This window comes from Bombina bombina, chromosome 2 (assembly GCF_027579735.1).
Source record: "Bombina bombina isolate aBomBom1 chromosome 2, aBomBom1.pri, whole genome shotgun sequence".
In the NCBI taxonomy this organism is placed as follows: domain Eukaryota; kingdom Metazoa; phylum Chordata; class Amphibia; order Anura; family Bombinatoridae; genus Bombina; species Bombina bombina.
Window position 1 is genome coordinate 749694670 of NC_069500.1, and position 10251 is coordinate 749704920.

A 10251-nucleotide genomic window follows, 5' to 3' on the forward strand; every position below is an offset into this window, starting at 1 on the left:
TAACTGCGCAAAAAAGCGCTAAATTAGGCCCCTCCCACTCATATTACAACAATGGGAAGCTTCAGTTAACTGTTTCTATGCAAAATTTAAGCCAGCCATGTGGAAAAAACTTAGGCCCCAATAAGTTTTATCACCAAACATATGTTAAAAAACGATTAAACATGCCAGCAAACGTTTTAAAACACATTTTTACAAGAGTATGTATCTCTATTAATAAGCCTGATACCAGTCGCTTTTACTGCATTTAAGGCTATACCAACATTACAGTGTTATCACCAATGTACGTTAAAAAACGATTAAACATGCCAGCAAACGTTTTAAAACACATTTTTATAAGATACCAGTCGCTATCGCTGCATTTAAGGCTTTACTTACATTACTTCGGTATCAGCAGTATTTTCTTAGTCAATTCCATTCCTAGAAAAATATTTTACTGCACATACCTTATCTGCAGGAAAACCTGCACGCCATTCCCCCTCTGAAGTACCTCACTCCTCAGAATGTGTGAGAACAGAAAATGGATCTCAGTTACGTCTGCTAAGATCATAGAAAAACGCAGGCAGATTCTTCTTCCAAATACTGCCTGAGATAAACAGCACACTCCGGTGCCATTTAAAAATAACAAACTTTTGATTGAAGAATAAACTAAGTATAAATCACCACAGACTCTCACGACCTCCTATCTATGTTGAGGCTTGCAAGAGAATGACTGATTATGGCAGTTAGGGGAGGAGCTATATAGCAGCTTTGCTGTGGGTGGACTCTTGCAACTTCCTGTTGGGAAGGAGAATATATTCCATAAGTAATGGATGATCCGTGGACTGGATACACTTAACAAGAGAAATAGTTACCTCACTCAATGACTGCACTATGTTTGAATCTGCAGTTTCACCAGTGATTAATATGCTATGGAGATTACTGTGTTGTGTTTTGTTTTGTTTTTAAATCTATCAGAATAACCTCTGCTAGCTGTAAATGTTTCTGACATATCTCCTTTTTCCTCTTAAATGTGTGTGAAGTTGCTTTTTGCCTTTTCCATTATCATTTGGCTCAAGGGTATGTTCCGTTGTATTTGATTATCCAAGCATATGGTTTGGTTTCTTAAATGAGTAACATTTGTTGATGACAATTTTGAGGTTAAGGACGAAGAAGCTCTTGTATTCTCTGCATTTTTTTTTTATTGTAATGTTTAAAGCTGTTACTGAGAAGAGGGATAGAGAAAGTGAAGCATATTGGGCACACTTGGCGGGGCAAAAACCAATGCTATATTGATTGTGTGGTGTGTCGTGTGTTTATTAAAACTTAACTTTTATATCAATAATCATTTAAAAAAGAGAGTGGAAAATTCCACTAATGAATATAAGAACAGACAAACAATCTTAAAATTGTGTCCGAGTAGTACTCGGTACACAAAAAGCTCCTCTCAAATGTGATACAGTGATCAGTTTGTATCACACTGTCCTGTTGAAATCAGGTGAATACAATATCTTTAGCTATATGTTAATACTTGAAAGTATGAGTACCATTTCCATCAATTGTATTTGTGATGATGTGCCATGTAAGTCTTTTGCATTTAACTTGGCCCGTTGCAAATATTATCATACAAATAAATTCTCCAACCTCAAATGGGGTTATGTAAACGTTTGAGTGTTAACACATTGTGAAAAGGTCTTTATTAGTGATGGCACACAGATTAATTATATTCTGATATGTATAGAAAGAACTTGTATTAAACAACTATATGTCAGGATGTTTATGCTATTAACATCAGTTCGATAATCTGAACAATTGTTGCTGCCAGTATTGACAGTTTTACGATGTCTGGCATATATTGTTTATTATTAATTTACCCCAGTTAATCATGCCTTAGATTGTGCTGTTTGTATTGTTTTTACATTGATGAATACAATTACTCCAGATGAGCGTGGGATTCTGAGATAATCCAGAATCTAATAACACTGTGCAGGCTCATATAGAGTGATAACCCATTAAAAAATAACACTCTATTGTAAGGCTTTTGATGGCCTGGGCCAATTAAACTAGGGCTATAATATTGCTAAAACGAGCAGGAACTGGTAATATTAACTATAAAAAGTATTATCAGAAAATAATGGCACTCAAAAACTCATCTGTCTATAGCGACGGCTTGCACTTGAGCATATTGCTCCAACAATTAAAGCATACTTCAATACCATTAAAGCCTATAGTCGCTAAGTCAGATTAAAAAAGTTTTTAACTATAAAGAGTTTAAGCTAAAGGTGCCTAAAAGAGGCCAACAATTAATCTAATTTCAACGGACTATATGAGAGGAGCAGTGCGAACGCCTGACGCGCGTTTCGCAACTGCTTTTTCAGAGGCGTCCGGTCCGACCGCCACACACTACTTTTAAAGGACCATCAGCCAATCACATGGCTGATTACTTTTTTTGCAAATTCTATCAGCCTATCAGCTATTTCCTATCATCTAACGTTGTTATGTTGACATGGTAGCGTCATCGTCAGCTGTAGCCTATCAGACTCAGGGGTGTGTTTGCTGACGTTATCCAATAGATTGCTCATATAGTGTTTATATTTATGTATCCAACTAATCTAGCGTGTATATTGGGTGATCAACGATAGTTACTATTACCACATATGTGTACTATCTATTACAAAGCAGATATTTGAGCATATATTTATCGATCCTTAAATGATATTTGTTTATTGTATTCCAAACAATTCTATCATATATATTAAAAGGTCAAACGTTACTTATGACGTATACTATCTATTCTATATCTATGTATACTATCTATTCATAGCGATAACTTAAACAGTTGTTTCTAAACACTGATAATGTGTATTACGTAATTACTGAAAACAGTGGGCTCTTATATTGTTGCACTGTTATGTTTATGCAACACTTATTTAAAACCATTTAGCTAGATTTATAAAGGGCATGTAATTCTATTATACCATGTGTATAAGATGTTCAGCATCAATGGCGATTTACTTATACATATTTATGATATTCAATGCATAGCGGTGTCATACTACGTTTACATTATCATGCCATTTTTGCATTTAGACTGTATGAGAGATATAGATTTAATAATTTAGTCCGATATTTATGTCCTTGTATGGTTTTATGCATGGTGCTATTGTAGCACAGTCTCACTACCAGTGATGTATATTCTTTCATGAATAACATGGTTGAGCATTGTATTTATGTTCATTATCATGTCGAATTCCTTATCATAATTGGTGGTTATATTTCAAGGATTAAATATAATCAAACATAATGTTTAAAACTATGCATACTAAATATATTGCATGTTTTAATACCTCAATAGTGCGTATTACAGAATGTCTATTGGTTATTTGAAGTTCAACATATATTCCGTATATCATTTAAAATATGGGCCAGACAAATATATGACAATGATTAGATTCTTAACACTTATACTTTTGTTTTGTTCATATATATATTTATCACTGGTCTGCCAACTATAATCTCAACATAAAGTTATTACAGTCTGTCTATTCCATCAATTTATGTACGTTTAGTGTAAAAAGGCACTGTATTGTATCATTTCATTTAGCCCATTTGGTCTCATGCTCTGTAACCAAAAGATCCATTTGGATTCGGCCTTTAAGAGGGTATTCTCCATATTCCCTCCTCTGATGCCCAAGGTCAGTTTTTGTAGGACCCAACATTTCAATTCTGGTTTACTATCATGGCAGTCCAAAAAATGTCTTGCAACTGATGTAAGTTTTTTATCTTTCTCAAGATCTTTTTTAGCATTTTTTATGTTTCCTAGGTGTTCACCTAGTCTTCTCCTGAGTTCTCTAGTGGACATTCCAACATATTTTTTGTTACAGCTGCATTCCAAGCAGTATATTACATTATGCGTTCTGCAGTTAAACAGGCCATTGATTTTTTTCATACCATCTGGAAAGATGGACATCTCTTTAACATTTTTCATATAGATACAGAATTTGCATGCGCCGCATGGATATGTACCTGTTAATCTATCCTTTCTCATGCTAGGTTTTTTTGCAAAGTGACTCCTCATGACTTTGTCTCTGATCGTTGGTGCCCTTTTCCAACTGATGGCAATCTTATTTCCCACATTTTTAGCTAGGTCTCCATCAGTTTGCAAAATGTGGGCATGCTTATTCAGTATCGTAGTTATTTCTTTGTGGGCTGTATTGTATGTGCCCACAAAACGAATTCTTGTGTCTTTATTTTGTTTTTGTTTAGGGAATAGTAACTCGTTCCTGTCCAGGTGGAGTGCTTTATGATATGCCCTTTTGAGAATGCTGTTTGGATATCCTCTGCTTTTCAATCTTATTTTTAGTTCTTTAGATTCTTTTTTGAAAGTGTCAATTTCTGAACAATTCCTCCGTATTCTTAAAAATTCACCATATGGAATTGCTTTTTTGGTAGCAGGATGATGTGCACTGTCAAAAGATAATATAGAGTTTGTAGCCGTTTCTTTTCTGTGTATACCTGATTGTACACATCCAAACATATCCCTTGAGATTGTTAAATCCAGAAAGGTTACTGCTGTGTTGCTAATTTCAAACGTTAGTTTAAGGTTTAGATCATTGCAGTTGAGTTCATGAATGAACTGTTTGAATCTCGATTCCTCCCCTTTCCATATGATGAATACATCGTCTATGTACCTGAGCCACATCAGTATGTTGTCTGTGTATTGTTCCATCTTTTCTCCAAATACATGTTCCCGCTCCCACCATCCAAGATATATGTTAGCATATGTTGGGGCGCATGCTGTACCCATGGCAGTACCACGTATTTGGAGAAAGAATTTATCGTTAAACACGAAATAATTGTGGCTCAGGACAAATTTTAGGAGTCTCAGTATGAATTCGTTTTTGGGCGCATTAACACTCGGTTCCATTTCTAGGAAGTATCCTACTGCATGACACCCCCATTTATGCTCAATCGATGTATATAGAGACTCGACATCGCATGTGGCAAGCCAAGTATCAGAATCAAGGGTCATGCCTTCAATTTTGTTCAGAATGTCCATAGTATCCCTTGTATATGAGGGGAGGGAGAGTACTATATTTCTTAATCTCAGATCAATATATCGTGATGCTTGTTCACACAGGCTTCCAATACCCGACACAATTGGTGTACCAGGGGGTATTTTCTGATTTTTGTGCACTTTAGGTAGCAAGTATAATGTTGCCACTTTCGGGTTGTTGACGTTTAAGAATTTGTATTCTCTTGTATCTATTAGTTCGTCTTTTTTTTGCTGTCTCAATTAGCATATTATATTTTGTTAAAAATTCCTGTGTAGGATTTCCCAAAAGTGGTTTATAGCAGTTCTTATCTCCTAGCTGTTTTTTTGCTTCTATTAGATATAGTTCAGTGGGCCAGATCACAACATTTCCTCCCTTATCTGAAGATTTAATTACCACGTCCTCCCACTTCTCGATTTCTTTCAGTGCTTTAGATTCTTTTTCATTGATGTTTCTTGTGTTCACATCACGGAGTTCTAGAATATCTCTAATCACTACTTTCTGATATGTGTCTATTTCCAGAAATTGACAGATTTGAGGCATATATGTCGATTTTTTTACCAATTCTTTTCTCCAGTCATTACTGTCAGTACTGTCATTTTCATTGTCTTCCAATAAGGATATCAGATCCATGATGGCTTGTGTGTCACAGTCAGTATCCTCATGTTTAGCAAACATTTTATTCAAAGCCATTTTTCTAGTGAAGAGATGCACGTCTTTTATGATTTCAAAATAGTCTATGTTGTTAGTAGGGGAGAAGGAAAGTCCTTTTTTCAGAATGTTGATGTGATCTTGGGATAGTATTTTGTTAGATAAGTTTATAATTTGTAAATCTGTGGTCCTCACACCTCGGTCTCTTCTATGCATTGAATATCATAAATATGTATAAGTAAATCGCCATTAATGCTGAACATCTTATACACATGGTATAATAGAATTACATGCCCTTTATAAATCTAGCTAAATGGTTTTAAATAAGTGTTGCATAAACATAACAGTGCAACAATATAAGAGCCCACTGTTTTCAGTAATTACGTAATACACATTATCAGTGTTTAGAAACAACTGTTTAAGTTATCGCTATGAATAGATAGTATACATAGATATAGAATAGATAGTATACGTCATAAGTAACGTTTGACCTTTTAATATATATGATAGAATTGTTTGGAATACAATAAACAAATATCATTTAAGGATCGATAAATATATGCTCAAATATCTGCTTTGTAATAGATAGTACACATATGTGGTAATAGTAACTATCGTTGATCACCCAATATACACGCTAGATTAGTTGGATACATAAATATAAACACTATATGAGCAATCTATTGGATAACGTCAGCAAACACACCCCTGAGTCTGATAGGCTACAGCTGACGATGACGCTACCATGTCAACATAACAACGTTAGATGATAGGAAATAGCTGATAGGCTGATAGAATTTGCAAAAAAAGTAATCAGCCATGTGATTGGCTGATGGTCCTTTAAAAGTAGCGTTTGGCGGTCGGACCGGACGCCTCTGAAAAAGCAGTTGCGAAACGCGCGTCAGGCGTTCGCACTGCTCCTCTCATATAGTCCGTTGAAATTAGATTAATTGTTGGCCTCTTTTAGGCACCTTTAGCTTAAACTCTTTATAGTTAAAAACTTTTTTAATCTGACTTAGCGACTATAGGCTTTAATGGTATTGAAGTATGCTTTAATTGTTGGAGCAATATGCTCAAGTGCAAGCCGTCGCTATAGACAGATGAGTTTTTGAGTGCCATTATTTTCTGATAATACTTTTTATAGTTAATATTACCAGTTCCTGCTCGTTTTAGCAATATTATAGCCCTAGTTTAATTGGCCCAGGCCATCAAACGCCTTACAATAGAGTGTTATTTTTTAATGGGTTATCACTCTATATAAGCCTGCACAGTGTTATTAGATTCTGGATTATCTCAGAATCCCACGCTCATCTGGAGTAATTGTATTCATCAATGTAAAAACAATACAAACAGCACAATCTAAGGCATGATTAACTGGGGTAAATTAATAATAAACAATATATGCCAGACATCGTAAAACTGTCAATACTGGCAGCAACAATTGTTCAGATTATCGAACTGATGTTAATAGCATAAACATCCTGACATATAGTTGTTTAATACAAGTTCTTTCTATACATATCAGAATATAATTAATCTGTGTGCCATCACTAATAAAGACCTTTTCACAATGTGTTAACACTCAAACGTTTACATAACCCCATTTGAGGTTGGAGAATTTATTTGTATGATAATATTTGCAACGGGCCAAGTTAAATGCAAAAGACTTACATGGCACATCATCACAAATACAATTGATGGAAATGGTACTCATACTTTCAAGTATTAACATATAGCTAAAGATATTGTATTCACCTGATTTCAACAGGACAGTGTGATACAAACTGATCACTGTATCACATTTGAGAGGAGCTTTTTGTGTACCGAGTACTACTCGGACACAATTTTAAGATTGTTTGTCTGTTCTTATATTCATTAGTGGAATTTTCCACTCTCTTTTTTAAATGATTATTGATATAAAAGTTAAGTTTTAATAAACACACGACACACCACACAATCAATATAGCATTGGTTTTTGCCCCGCCAAGTGTGCCCAATATGCTTCACTTTCTCTATCCCTCTTCTCAGTAACAATTCTATATTATTTGGCATAAGGCACTACCTACTGGAAACACCCAGGTTTGGTTTCTATAGGTTTAAGGGCTCAAACCCCCAGTCCCCCCCTCTCTCCCTAGAGGTCATAGGGAATCTATAACCAATGTTTAAAGCTGCACAACGACAACAGCAGAGCTACACATCCATGCTAATAAATATTCTTTACGTCTTAGATACAGTAACATTTCTTTTCAGGCATGATGGGTGCTGATATTCACCACAGTTGCTGTACATTTCTGTCACACTGTCCAGTACTGTACAGCTGCGCAGCATAAGATTATGGGTTCCCCTCATTTAAACCGTCTATGGCAGTGTCAAGCAATTGTGAGAGATTGCGCAAGACGGCCCAGTACAGGGAACTACTTTTTTCATATAATTTTGTGGAATATGTATATGATTTACACATTAAACCCCACTATTTATTACACATATTAATCAGAACTCAACTACAATAGCATGATTAAGAGTCTATGAAATGTGAACACATTTACTAACAATGAGTAGTTAGACAGGTACAAATCCCCAAATCCAAAAATTTTAATTGATATTTTTTTAAAAAACAAGAATTATCAATAATTACTATATTTTCCCTGCCTGTAAATTAATCTTCTCTGCTTGTGTCTTTGGTTTTGTTTGTTTTTGTGTTTTAAAATGCAAACAATAGTCTATATTATTTTTATACAACAAACGTTTTATTGGTTTTAGTAATGTACTATATTTCTAAAGGGTACTAGTATGCATACAAAAGTATTACAAATGATATAAGACGTCCTTTAGCTTACATTTATAATCTGTATTATGACATGTAAATATTGCCTACATATATTCCCTCCCCAAACTGTCCCATTTTAAAGATCCAACTATTCCAAAATCCAAACCCGTCCCAATCAGTGTGGATAAAGGGTTTTCTACCTCCCCCCCCCCAATATTTTTGAATAAATCATTTTATTTGTGACAATGATCTGAAACTTAATAGAACACTTGTTACTTAAATTATGTTTCTCACAAGACTGGATCATAAATAAAGCATTGCCCTAAAAACAGCATGATGCTAAATATATGCTGTGAATGATATCCATATACAGTTTCCTTTTTTAACTCTTATGCCACTGACACATTAAAAACATCAAAACAGATAAATAATTTAATTCAACTCTAACAAAGAAATATTTATCCATAGTAATTATTTTAGCAAAGTAGCAAAATTATTGTTCCAAATATGCCTTTAAAAAAATAAAAAAAAAATACAGAAGAGTATTGACAAAGATTATATTTTATTATTTATATTTTTTTCAGCTCAGGTACTCAAGAGGTTAAATCAGTAGCTAATTAAACAGATCCCCTAAAGCTCATTGCTAGATATACTCCAGGGAATATATTGCAGTGACATTTTGAAGCCTTACCAACCAGTGTGTGAGTAGATCTGACCCACATGGCAGTGCCCCCTCCCTATCTCTGTAGTACTGACACTGATTCTCAAAATAGAAGCACTATTTTCCCAGTGACATCTAATGACAAATGTCTGCTTATTGCAAGGGAGGTAGCGTACCGCAAGAGACTAGCTGTGTGTCACTGCAGATAGAGATTCATGCAATGGGATGACTGTTTAACCTAGCGTTGTACACAAGACCTGTGAGTTCATGTCAGCGAGTATTTAATCATAGAAAATTACATTTATTGAAGAAAAACACTACATAAAACAAAATACAATTAACACCCCTTAGCAATTGTGTGTGTATAAATGCAGCTCTATGTTAACCAATATTTTAAAGGGATATGAAAACTCATATGTTTCTTTTGTGATTTTAAGCAACTTTCAAATTTGCTTCTATTATCTAATTTGCTAAATCTCTTGGTATCCTTTGTTGAAGGAGCAGCAATGCACTAATGGAGCGAATTGAAAGCCAATGGCAAGAGGCATATATTTGCAGCAAATCAGAAGCTTATGAGGCTACCTAAGTATGCTTTTCAACAAAAAACAAATTACTGTAGATAATAGAAATAAATTGGAACGTTATTTAAAATTGCATGCTCTCTCTGAATCATAAAAGAAGAAGAAAATAGGTTTTATGTCCCTTTAAGGTGCTTGGAATTTTGGACTAGATGATTATTCCTTTTTTTTTTTTTATTTATTTGGTAGTTTTATGTGCACCCTTTGTGAATGAAAAAAATATTGAAGTAAATTGGTTGAGCTTTTATTATTTTTCAAGATAAAGAGACAGAGAAATGATTAAAGGGACAGTCTAGTCAAAAATAAACTTTCATTATTCAGAAATGGCATGTAATTTTAAACAGCTTTCCAATTTACTTTTATCATCAATTGTGCTTTGTTCTCTTGGTATTCTTAGTTGAAAGCTAAACCTAGGTAGGCTCATATGATAATTTCTTAGCCCTTGAAGGCCACCTCTTATCTAAAAGCATTTTGACATTTTTTAACAACTATAGGGCGTTAGTTCATGTGTGCTATATAGATTACATTGTGCTCACGCATGTGGAGTTACCTAGGATTCAGCAC